Here is a 13,847-nt window from a genome sequence, read left to right on the forward strand (position 1 = left end):
TGGCCTGGAGCAGGAAGCCCCAAATCCTGACCTTTGGCAGATTTCCCACCAGAACCTCACCTCTTCTCTTCCTCTCTCTGTTTCCAAGGTACTTCCTTCCTCCTCACATCCTGCCCCTACCTCTTCAGGGCCTATTGGAGATCTGAAGCCCTGACTCCACGGGGCCCTGGGCTTCAGATGAATTAAAAAGCCTTTCCTCTGGGTATTTTTTTCTTTCCTCATCTCCAGTCCCTCCCTTCCCACTCCCCAACACACACACTTGGCTGGTGTGATGGTAACACCCACCCATTAGCTGCTCTGGACTCCCCCTTCTCAGAACAATGGCAGAGAGAAAGGGGAGGGCATGTGCTCTGGATTATCTCAACTGTCCTCCACTCTCCACAGCTCTGCTGACTTCCCTAGTACAGGGAAGATTTCTTAACAACTGTGTCTGTTCAGTTCCAAGGTGGAGGGTCCTTCAGGGCCTCATCTGAATTCTCTTGACCCCCAAATGGGTCTGGGCTGTCAACTTAAGACTGCTTTTCTGACTACCACAGTGCTGCAGAAAACAAGATGAACCCTGAGAAAATGCCCTGACCTTGCACTCCGTCTCCTGAAGCTGGTTTTAAGAAGGAGGACTAAGGGTATAGATCCTAATGGCTCAACCCAGCCACTGTAGAAAGGGGAATGGCCTCCCTCTTTGTGTCAGGAGCTTGCCTAGCTAATGCTGGTTTGGTCAGGGAGAGGAACTTTGGAACGGACAATCTACCAGGAGGGTCTTCAGAAGGCATTGATGGGACAACTAGGTGGTGCAGTGGATAGTCAGGAGGACTCTCTCCTTTAAAAGCCTCTAAAATCTTTCAAAACAAACTTTAAAAACAGCAACACAAAGAAGGCATTGAATACAGCTTCTTCACTTTACAAATAAGGAAACTGAGGCTCAGAAAGGGGACGAAATTACCAAATTCATCCAGGTAGTAAGGGGGCAGAAACAAAATTTGAATTCAGGTCCTTTGAATCTAGTGTTCTTTCCAAGCTTATTCATGACACTCTGTTATTTGAGGTTTATTCTAGGTCTGACATTCTGTGTTTTAAGGTTCCCTCTAGCTCTGTGTCCTGTTCTATCGAGGTTCTATATTCTGACATTTGCGAGTAGGCTGCATTGCACTGTAGCAAGAATGAGAAAGAGCAACAAATGGATAACTTCAATGATACATTGATGCCATATATATGTGTGTGTGTATATATATCTATGTATATATAGGGCACTACTAAGCCTGTGCAGAGGGATTTTCATACTCAACCATTGCTCTGCACCCAATCATCTTGAAGAATTGAGTTGGGGCATTCAGTGGTTAAGTGCCAGGGGCACACAAACTGAATATGGCAGAGATGAGACTTGAACCCAGATCATCTTGAAGAATTGAGTTGGGGCATTCAGTGGTTAAGTGCCAGGGGCACACAAACTGAATATGGCAGAGATGAGACTTGAACCCAGATCATCTTGAAGAATTGAGTTGGGGCATTCAGTGGTTAAGTGCCAGGGGCACACAAACTGAATATGGCAGAGATGAGACTTGAACCCAGATCATCTTGATTACTAGGCCAGCTCTACATTCTGCCAATCTTTGAGATGCTATTTTTAGGTGAACTGGGGGAGCCTCCAATGCATTGGTTAGGTTCTCTTGGTGGATTTATGGGAAAACATGAGCAAGGATTGCAAAGGATAGGAGGGTCTGGAGGGAAGCCCTACACCGATGAAACCATCCAAGTATTGCTGTCATTAATATTATCCATAATATAAATGCCAATCCAAAGAGAGACATCAGTGCTGAGCTAAATCAGTGAGTCAATATGAAGGACCCAAGATTGATTAGCGTCTGCCACCACGCTCTGGAATACAAATTAGTGAGCTGACAAACCCACGGTTGGAGGCTGGAGAACATCCTGAACCAGACCACCGTGGTACAGTGCTATTATGTTTTGTCATTCTTCACGTACACTACAGCCAGAAATGTGCTCAGAGGTTAGAAAGCAATATTATTAATAAAGTTTAACTTGTATTCCTTCAACCATCCCTAGAAGCTGATCTCTGGCCATGGAACAGATTTCTCTCCCTGTAAAGTCAGAAGTGCACATTGTGGATGTGAGGGGGATGCATCAGAAAGTTTGGATGGCACTGTGCAAAGCCCACATGGAAGTGAATTGGATTTCAGTGAGGAAGAGCTGTGCAAGGTCACCTGCCTCACTTTTCCCTCCAGAGTCATCTGGGTCCAGTGGTCAGATATAGATCAAGATGACTGGAGATGGCCCTGGATATAGTGAGAGAACTTGGCTTTTTTTTTTTTAATGGGTTTCAGTTTGACTGAGGCAGCACACATTCAGTGAGTAAAGTTAGGTAAGAAATGAGGCAGAGAATGAGCAATTGTTTCTGTTTTGGTCAGAAACTTACCCGAAGACATACCCCTCTTGCACAGAGGGTTCCCAGAAACCTACTGTAAGTTCAGGATATTTTGACATTTGCACAAAACCATAGCTTAAGAGCCTTTTACCAATGTTTTCATTTCAAATAATCAGAGGACATGACTAGTTCAAAACAAAGACATTTCATTAAATGAGGCAACTAGAAGACATAGTAAAATAGTGTTAGATCTGGAGTCAGGGAGACCTGAGTTCAAATTTAGCTTCAGACACTTCCTAGCTGTGTGATGCTGAGCAAATCACTTAACCACCATCTGCGTCATCTGTTAAATGGGAATGATATCAACACTTACTTTCTGATGAGGAAAAAATGAGGAGATATATGTAAAGCACTTAGTAAACCTTAGAGTGCCTCATAAATGCTAGCTATTATTATCTTTGTTGTTGTTGTTAAATATCACAGTGAGAAAAGTCACCATAAAACACCTCTCATTGCCTCCCCAAAACCCACCCTCAGTGGGAAGAGCGATCCCACGTGGTGGGCATTCACCTAAGACACATGTATGGAAGAACACGACGCAGGAAACATGTGCAGACAGAGAATACATCAAGGGTCACATCACAGCTCCAACGCTGTGAGCATATGCCGGTACCTTCTGGTGATATTGTAGGATTTTCTCTCTGGGCCTGCTCTCTGCTGACCCTGCACCTGAGAATTGCCTTATGTCTCTGAAACTCTGCCAGGTTTCACATCCTCACTGCTCCCTCCTCAGTTCCGCGCTTCTGTTGCGCCACACCTCTGTCTCCTGGGCTCCAGCGGGAGTTCTCAGCTGAGATGCCAGTTCTCCCACAGAAGGGGAAGAATGGGCTCTGCCATCTCTTTTAGCTTAGCTCTCAGAGCTTAATATACAGCCCTTTTAGAACGACAGCTCCCTTATTAGATCTCATTAGGAAAGAAAACTTAGGTTGTTTTTTTTCTCTTCACAAGGCCAGAGATCTGTTATTGCTCAGATGATTTTCTTTTAGAGCTGTATTCTTTTTTTTTGGGGGGGGGGCTGAGGCAATTGGGGTCAAGTGACTTGCCCAAGGTCTCACAGCTAGGAAGTGTTAAGTGTCTGAGACCAGATTTGAACTTGGGTCCTCCTGAATTCAAGGCTGGTGCTCTACCCACTGCGCCACCTAGCTGCCCCAAGCTGTATTCTTTTTAAAACACAATCAGCCTAGCATTTAGAGTCTGATGACATTTAGTCAATCTTTGAGGTTATTTACTCCTCAGTTTATAACTTTTATCTGACTGAGTTTTAGAACATCCCCTTTATTCCTGTCAGTTTCTAACTGCCAATCTGTGTCTTCCTCAGACCTTTTAGGTGTTACCTTCCAACATATGCCAAAAGACTGACTTGGATGTACAGCAGGTGTCATTTTCCTAAGGGCTACTCCCTTCCTCAGTCCTTTAGGTATTTCAATGTAAATAAATCTGAATAAGCACAAAAGCTAGGCTTTGATGGCAAGGTCATAATCTTTCTTCTAGACCACTTTCCTTCCTTTAATAATAACAATGTATATATAAAACATATAATAACAAACCTCTCAAATAGTGAGTTCTTCTATAAATCCATTCATGTTTTCCCAAATAAAATAGCATAGTAAGAGCATTTAATGGATTCGAATGGAAGAGAAGAGCCATATCCAGCTTTCAAGTGGACCAGTTAAATAATAACAATATTTTATAATGGTACATGGAGTGAGACTGGAGGCAGGAGAGGCAGAAGAGAGGTAACTATAGCATAGTAGAAAGAACTCTGGCCTTGGAGTCAAGGGTCCCAGGTTCAGATCCTATGTTTTCTATTGACCTCCTGAATGATACTGTTCTTTCAACTAATCCTAAGAACAACCTTGTGAAATAGGCAGGATTATTATCCCCATTTCATAAGTATAGAAAGAGAGATAGAGACAGGGACCTGAGACAGAGATAGACAGACATAAAGCACAAAGAAAAGGGGAGAGGGAGACAGACACTCACATGACCTGTAAGTAATAGTCGCAGTGGTCCTCAAACTTTTAAAATAGGGGCCAGTTCACTGTCCCTCTGACTGTTGGAGGGCCGAACTATAGTTAAAACAAAAGCTCACACTCTGTCTCTGCCCCTCAGCCCATTCGCCATAACCCGGTGGGCTGCATAAACGTCCTCAGTGGGCCACATGTGGCCCATGGGCAGTAGTTTGAGAACCCCTGGTCTAAAGCCACCCAGGACCCTGCAAGGTCACTGAAGATGTCAGCCTGAAGGAGACGGTGGGAGGGAAAAATGTTCTTATATATCCTCAGTTACTCTGAATACAAAATCTAAGATCCACTTCCCCCTGAAATCCTGGTGGCTCATTCTGTGTGGGAGACAGTCAAGAGAAGCTAATTTTCCAAGAATGGGCTCAGAAGGCCTCGGATTGACTGGGCAGTTCAAGTTAAGTAGCTGAACAATGCCATAGTCATGTTTGCAGAAGGGCCCTTTAAAAGGACTGGGGGTGGGGGAAGAAAGAGCAAGCAAGCAAGAGCTAGGTTGTGAAACTCCATTCAGGGAGAAAAACAGCCATTCTGGCCTTTGTCAAAAGCAGAGTCAAAGCACTTGCTAGGCAGTTTGGGGCTTGATCTTTGATTTCTTCCAAATGGTCCCAATCAGTGGGAAATTACCCAGTCCATTTTGAGCAGTAGCTCCCAATTGTGACTTTAACTCAGCCACTTGGGTGGGGAGAGTGTTTACAGATAACTTGGCTGAGCTCAGAGCCTCTCTCTTTTGTCTTTCTCTCCCCACAGTTAAGATAGCCTGTTTTAGCCGGGGTCTGGCTGGAGCAGAGACATAGGTGTCCATGCTGCTCAGAGCAGCTAACAGGATCCACCACTTTTTAGGGCCTGAAATGGCTGTTGGGCTTGTGGGGTTTCCAGCAAGAGCCTGGTAAGAAGCTGGTGGTTTCTGAAAAGTTATTTGCAGCTTTGGAGACAGCCTGGGGATGAGTCCTGCAGGGGAGCATTCAGCAAGTGCCTGCTGCCCCCCAAGTATTTGTTGAGAGAGCCGCTAAGGTATAGTGGAGTTGCTAGCTAAACAAGTGGTTGCCATGGAAATGGCAATCCTGAACTGGGTTGCAGGAATAAATAGAATTGCAAGGAGGAAATATTTTCTAGCCCTTCTGGTACCTTTTGAAAAACTTTGTGGCAGAGGGTGGAGGAGGGGAGGGTTGGAAAAGGTGGAAGGAAGAAGCCCTTCTTAAGCCCCTGAATATCAGAGGTGGTGGGGACCTTGGAGAGCCCCCTGGCGAACCCCCTCATTGCACAGAGGACGGTTATTATTACCAACCTGTGGTACCTATCATATATCTGCAAATGTACAGAGCTCACTTTTCCCCACATGACTTTCTTCCTGTGTAGAGGATGGGGATATCCATTAGCAACCTGATCTGAACAAGTGAACTGATGGCTAATTAACTCGAGGGTAGAGTTTGGTGCTTCTGAGGCTAGCCTTTTGGGCTTTGCTCTATTCCCTGTCTACTGATTGACTCTAATAGGAGCCACAGCCCAAGCCCTAATCCTGGCCATTGACTGACTCTTAGGTCCAATTACAGATTGACTGTTAACCTGACCACGGATAGAACCCTAATCCCATAGACTGATAATGATAATCTCCCTCAAAGACCGATCCTTAATCACAGTCAGAGATTGACCTCTAATCCTAATCAGACACTGATGCTTTAACCCAGCCACAGAATGATCTCTAGCTTTAGGGAAAACTGATCATCCTACTGTAGACGGAGAGAAGGGTAATTTTTTAAAAATGAAGTAACAGAGTTGCTCCTAAATAGACAAAAGCAATTAACCCCTTTTCATGACAGTCTATCAGCAGCAGGTGAAAGAATTAAAATGTGAAGTGATAATAGGATAATTCTGAATTAGAATCAGTCTGTCAGAATTGGAAGGGAACGTTGCCAAAATTGGCCCAATTCCCTCATTTTGTGAATGAAGAAACTGAGTCTAGTCCACGATGACCCTTATAGAGACCGATCTAGAACTAGGTCTCCTCACTCTTGTTTCAAAGAAAACTGAGTGTGGAAAGCACAGGATATGTTTGGTTCCCTTAAAAATACTTATTAAACATGTGTGCTTTACAATATGCTGGGAATTGGGGTAGACATAAAGGTATATAAAACATGACTTTTGCCCTCATGGAATTTATTTGCAGTCTAGTTAAAGGTTGATGAAACAGCTATAATGCAAAGAAATGGAGGAGGACTGGGTATTAAAAAGTAACATGTGAGGAAGTATATGAGAGAAATATAAGAAAAGGAATATAAGGAAAAGACTTTATGACTCCAGGGTTAGAGGGAAATGAAGGAGATCATGGCAAACTTACTAGAAAAGCCAACATTTGGATGGCCATTTCATTATTTTTTCTTTTCTTTTCTCCCCCAACTTATTATTTATTTAATTTTAACATTTGTTTTCTTTCAAATTTTGAATTCCAAATTCTCTCTCTCCTTCCCACTCTTCCCCACCCTTGCCTTGAGAAGGCAAGCAATATGATATCAACTATACGTGTGAAATCATACAAAACACATTTCCCTATTAGCCATGCTGCAAAAAGGAAAAAGTAAATATATATCTATATTTATATATCTACTCAATTTTCTTTAGAGCTCATCAATATGTCCTTTTCATTGTCTTTTAGAATTGCCTTAGGTCAGTGTATTGATCAAAGCAGCTAAGTCTTTTACAGTTGATTAAAATATTTCTGTTGCTGTGCATAATGATCGCCTGTTTCTGTTTATTTCACTTTGCATCAATTTACATAGGTCTTCCAACATTTTTTTCTGAAACTATCTCCTTCATCTTTTCATATAACATAATAGTATTCTTTCACAGTCATGGATACTCCTCAATTTCCAATTCTTTACCACTACAAAAAGAGCTACTATAGTTTTTTTGGTCATAGATCCTTTTCCCTTTTTTTTTTTTTTCAATCTTTTTAGGATACAGGGTCAAAGGGTATGCACAGTTTGATAGCCCTTTAAACATAGTTTCATATTGTTCTCCAGAATGATTGAATCACTTCACAATTCTTACAACAGTGCATTAGTGTCCCTATTTTCCCTTATCCCCTTCTGCTTTTGTTATTTTCCTTTTCTGTCTATAGCCAATCTGCTAGATGAAATGGTACCTCAGAGTTTTTTTACTTTGTATTTTTCCAAACAAGAATGATTTAGAGCTTTGTATATCACTATGAGAGCTTTGATCTCTTCTTCTAAAAACTGATCATATTCTTCAACCATTTGTCAAGTAGGGAATAGCTCTTCTTTTCATAAATTTGACTCAGTTCCCTATATATTGAAAAATCAAAGAACTTGCAGTAAAACTTTTCCCCCCAGTGTCTCACTTTTCTTCTAATTTTGGCTGCATTAGTTTTGTTTGTGCAAAATTATCCATTATACTTCCTTAGTTTTCCATATCTCTTGTTCATTCATAAACTTTTTCCTTTGAATGGACATTTTAAAGCACAGGTGAGAATTCAACTGGCAGCAAAGAGAGTGATGGGAAGACATTTTAGGCAGTCTTGGAAGTGGAAAAGTTTGAAATATATAGGGGGCTTGTATCTAGGCTAGTTTGGCTGGAATCCATTTGGAGAGGATTAGTATGAGCAGAGATCAAAAAGGAATGGTGACGCCAGTGGTATTCTTTGTCCTCAAGTCAAGGTCCTAGGCAGAAAAGGGTTTGAACAAAGTTATTAATTATTTCCATTTTATGGACAGAAAGGTACAGAGCATAATTAAATGACTTGTCCTGCAATCAGTGAGTAGTCAGGCAAGTAACTTCTCACTGCTTTTAGATCCAATTTTTCCTCTATTATTTTGCATTTATTATTTTATTCTAAAGTGATTTTCTGTTAATAGAATGCATGCCCTTTGAGGCCAGGAACTACTTCATTTTTGTCATCATAACTCCAGTGCCTAACACAGCATTTGACACATAACAGCAGAGTGTTTTGCATGTGGTAAATGCTTACTACATAATAAATAATAAATTAATAATAAGTTCATTTGGCAGATAGCTAGGTGGTGTAGTGGGTAGAGTGCAAGACCTGGAGTCACAAATACTCATCTTTCTGAGTTCCCATCTAAGCCTCAGACACTTAATGTCAGACTTTGTGATCCTGGGCAAGTCATTTAACCCTGCATGCCTCAGTTTCCTTATCTGTAAAAATGAGCTGGAGAAGGTATTGGCAAACTACTCTGCCAAGAAAATTCTCAAAAGGGGTCATAGAATTGGATATGACTGAAATGAGTGAACAGTAGAAAGTACTTAATAAATGTTTGCTGATTAGGGGAAGATAAGAATCCCTTACCTTGAATAGCTTTTCACTTCTGCAAATGCTTTCGCCTCTTGTCCCCCTTGCTCTTCACCAATCCTGCAAGAGAGCCATTCTCTAGTATTGCATTGACACATTCCTGATGCCATGTACTATCACCATCTTACAGAGGACAAAAACAGGTTCATAGACCCTGTCTAGAACCCTGATTCCTGCCTCTTTTTTGACTTTTCAATGGGACCAGAGACTGTGTCTTCTATTTCATCTCCACATCCCCCCATTTAGTTACTTCTCTGACTTCTTTCCTGGTCTGAGTTTCTTTTCTGAAAAATGGGTTAATTGGATTGAATGTCTCTCTAAGTTTCCTTGCTGCACTCCAGTGATTCAGTGTGCCGGCCCCCTCTCCCTTCCCCCTCTGTCTCTCCTTGTTTTTGCCTCCCTGTATTGACATGTTCCTGATGACATATACTAGAGACAGCCAAATTGCCGTGGCCTTCAAGAGGAGGGAAGGGAAATTGGGCATGAGGAGCTTAATGGTTGCTGCAGAGCACAAATCCCTGGGAAGCTTTTGTGTGGCTCTTCTGATGTCAGGAGATACCCACTCTATCATGGCAGCTCAGTTGGCTCGGCTCAGACCACAATTGGAGACAGGCTCAAGTCAGGGGAGGAGCTGGGGGAGAGCCCAGAGGTCCTTCTCAGTGATAGATAGAGGTGAGGATTTAGTGAATGAGTGGGGAATAAAGGTATGGAAACTGCCTTTTGAATGTCACCCCAAATACCTGTTCTTTTTCTTTAGGTCAGCATAGACTTCTCTTTTCCTTTGCAAAGCCTTCTGTGACCACCTCAGCCCATTTACAGGTAGAGGGACTTACTCAAAGTCTCACAGGTGATAAAATCAGAGACTTAACATTAGAACCCAGGCTCCGTGGGATAACCTTCTGATTAGCTTTTAGTGTTTTTAGAATATAAGCATTAAAAAGGGCTTTAATGATGATCCTGGAACAGGATCCCTACTTTGCATTGGACTTCTCTCAGACCCTCTCTTCTGGCAGGATTGTCTCAACCCTCTCTGAAGCCTCAGTGAGGGAGTGTTCTTGAAGGCTGGGCCAGATGCTGCCATGCTAGAAAGACACCAGGAGTAGTCCTAGCAATGCTCTCTGAGAACCAGCTGGTTCCATTTGGAGCAGCCAATAGTGGCTATTGCTGTTGGGGTATTCCTTGTGATCTGCATCTGAGAGAACATCCGTTTAAGGCATGGTAGAGTGGGAAAAAACATTAGCGCAAGTCAGAAGACCTACATTTCAATCCCATCCCCCTCTTTTGGCAAGTCCTTTAAGTTCTCTGCACCTCAGTTTCCTTATCTGTCAAATGTCAAAGGCTTCTAAAGTCCCTTCCAGCTGTAGATCCCTGATCCCACATATTCAGTCTCTTCTTATACAATCTTGCCCTCCCTCATTCTTTCTTTTTATCTTAGCTTCCTTTCACACACACACACACACACACACACACACACACTTTCTCACTCACTCCAAACAAAACATATACCCTAGAGGAATTGTGTTTAATGGGAAAATGGAAGAGCTTTGGGAAAAGACTAAGGAGCTTGGGTCCTGGGCACAAATCTGTTACTCCTTCACTGTGTCACCTTGGACAAGTCCCTTATCCCTTCCTCTCTGTGTCTCATTTCTCTCTTTTGTCAAATAAAGAAGCTAGACTAGACAATTTCTGAAGTGTGATCCAATCCTAACACCTCATGAGTCTATGACTTCTCTGCTGCCATTATAGTCTTATTTTCTCCCTGGCCCTAGGCCCACACACATCTCCAGTCCCTCAAACACACCCTTTAACTCAAGTGGAAATTTTCTTTATGTGGATTTGAGTCTGTGTGTACTTATATAGGAATGCCAGACTATCTGAAACTTTTCCCCAGAGAGGAGTGTTTGATCATAACACATGTATGCTCATTCTCACAGCCCCCATCATCTAAAATTATAACACTAAAAAGTAAATAAAAATAAAATTATAACACTAACTCCTTGGAGCCACCAAACCCATCCCCAAATAGTTCTTCTCCTTCCACCCCGCCACCCTCAGAATATTTTAGTGCCTCTTTGGACTCCCCCTCCCAGTTCTCACCCCCAATCCCATATATTCCTCCCTAATTTTCTCTCTCAGACGTAATAAGGGACAATGAGAAGGTCATGGAATGAGAGATGTAAGTGGGTAGAAGTGACAACAAAGGAAGGTGAAGTCTGAGAGAAAGAAAAAGGGAAGGATCAAGGAGAGATCGGACTTTGGGGATGCAAGCGTGCCAAACCAGAGAATGTTAGTGAGGGAAGGAATCTGGACAAGGAACAAGCATATCCTAAGTGGCTCCTAGGTAGCACGTACTGAGCTACTACACTCATGGGATTAAAGAGAATGCTGAATGACCTTTCAGTTCAACCCTCTCACTCTGCAGATAACAAAACCAAGGGAGTTTGGATGATTTGCTCAGCGATATATGAGGAGGGAGTTACAGAAGTAGAACTCGATCTTCCAGACTCCAAGCCCCACCCAGGGGAGAGGAGCTACAGGGGCGCAGCACCCCCATGAGCTGGAAAATGCACATAAAAGTTTTTTGGCCCTTTGTGTCAGAGAAGAAGTCTGAACTTTTCCTTTTTTTAATGGGGCGTTTACAGTACCCTATTGTAAATTTAGGTATATATATATATATATATATATATATATATATATATATATATATATATATATATATATATATTATAGTATTAAGAGATAAAATATGTTGGTATTATGCAATACTATGCATATATATACATATATATATATATTTTGCATTTCTGAATTTCCGTGCTTTTTCTATGTTGTCTGCTGAATTTTTTGTGTCATTTTCACCTTCCACAAAACTCTCAAAAAATCCCCCATTTAACTTCTTATGCTGATCTATGATATATATCAGGATCTCAGTCATGATACAATCACTGATTTCCTGTGCAGCCGTGGAGAAAATTCTTTTCCTTTCTGGGCCTCATTTTTCATGTCTATAAAATGAAAGTGCTGGATTATATCAGCAGTTCTCAACCATTTTTTGGTATTATGGATCCCTTTAGTAGTTTACTAGTGCTCATGGAGCCCTCTCAGAATGTTTTTAAATGCATAAAATAAAATACATATGATTAAATTGAGTATTTGTGATAGTCAAAGGGCTTATGAAAGAAGATGCTATTTGCTTGCAGAGAAAGAACATATAGAACAGTTTTCAGATATAGATAGATAGATGGAAAGCTAGATAGACAAACAAACAGATGGAAAGATAGAAAGATAGGCATATAGATAGATAAAAGATAGAGTGACAGACAGAAAGAGAAATAGAAAACATAGATAGATGGAAAGATAGATATATAGACAGATGGAAAGATAGACACAGACAGATGAACGGATAGATAGATAGATAGATAGATATGTGTATATGCACACACATATTTGTGCCTAATGGTAACCATCTCTGAAAAGGAGTGAAAAAAAGGGTTAAAAAAAGTTACATGATAACTTATTATATATTTTAAAAGGAATAGCAAGTTGTACTTAATAGATTTGCAGGATCATGTGCAACCATCTTTTTTCTGTTCTAATATGTTATAGAAATGCTATTTTATTTCTTAAGTTCAGCATAAAATACATTTTAAAAAATACAAAAAAATTACATAGGATTGAAAAGGAAACCAATTATGTTGAAATAATTATCAATGTATTTTGTAAAAGTGGACTCCATGTTTAAGATTAAATCTCTACAGACTCTTTTAACTCTGGCATTCCATAAATGTATAAGTAAGTTGGCTTGAGCATATAACAGATACCCATTGACTCTGCAAAGTGGAGGTGGCAAGAGCTTGTCCAGATATGTACTTAAGCCCTTCCAAATGGGAAATAAAATCTGTGAGTAAGGAAGATCAGAAAAGGGAATTCTCCTTTGTCCCATTTTCTCACTGTTGTTTCTTTCCTTCTCTTCTCTGGTTCATTTGAAGCCATGATTAATGGGCAGATCTGGTAGATCTGTGCAGCCAAGTAGCAAAAGCTAGTAGATATGAGGTGTCCAGTGGGTAACTTATGAAGGACAGGGCATGCCCAACCTAACTCTGTGTCCTCCCAAGGTCTTTCAGGGTCCTTCCTCTCCACCTTACCCCAAGATCTCACCAAACTCATTTCCCTCTATGCAGCCTGCTGTGATTCAGAAGGGACCTGATGATTCAGTATTTACTCACATCTGAATACAATGACAATGTACAGACACTTTATTACAAGAAATAAAGATGTACACTGAGTGTATTCTTCCAAAGACATATTTGCTAGACAGTTTTCTTTGTGTTTATGCTGCTCTGGTTCATCTGGAACTCAGCTGATGGGACTTTCAATGCTCAATTTGGGCCCTACTCTGTCATGTATCTTTAGCCAACTTCCTGAGCTCTCCATCATTTCCAGTGAAGCTGTTTATCTGTCCTCCTTCCTGAAGTCCTTTATCTGTGTTTCTGATAGGGTCTGATAGAGCTGAAAGATACTTTTAGTAAAACTCTCTCATTTACAGTTGAGAAAACTTAGGCTCAGACAATGACTTACTCAAGGTCTTGTAGGTAAGAAGTATCAGAGGAAGATACAAACTAAGGCTTTCATATTCCTACTCTAACCTTCTTTTCCCTGTAATGTTGTATTCTTCTTCTCCTTCTGAGGTCAGGTATTCTTCTCAAAGATTTTGTCTCTGCAGTTTTTCTCCATTATATCCCCATTCCTGAGTAATAATTATTGTTAAATTGAACTTGTGTATAACAATCATCACCAGTGTCCTGAGCTTTAATGATAATGGTGCATATTCTCCTACTAAAGGAATGATGACCTGTGGTATAGGATGAGACTCCAACATCAGGGATGGGCAAACAACACTGAATCATGCACCTACCTTTTGCCTGATCATTCTTGTGACTATTGGTATGGTTGCAGGTCAGCTGACCAGGAATAGGTCTTAGTCTGTGGCAATGGTTAGGGTTCAGTCTATGTCCAAAAGTAGAATTCAATCTATAAATAGTATTAGTAGGAGACAATCTAT

At 41.2% G+C, this 13,847-nt stretch overlaps 1 protein-coding gene across 1 annotated transcript in view; it reads left to right on the forward strand.

Moving 5' to 3' along the window:
- The window catches only part of PLXND1 (plexin D1), a 189,230-nt gene that overhangs the window by 37,033 nt on the left and 138,350 nt on the right, over nt 1-13,847 (forward strand).

The sequence above is a fragment of the Sminthopsis crassicaudata genome, chromosome 1 (genome assembly GCF_048593235.1).
Source record: "Sminthopsis crassicaudata isolate SCR6 chromosome 1, ASM4859323v1, whole genome shotgun sequence".
Classification (NCBI taxonomy): Eukaryota; Metazoa; Chordata; class Mammalia; order Dasyuromorphia; family Dasyuridae; genus Sminthopsis; species Sminthopsis crassicaudata.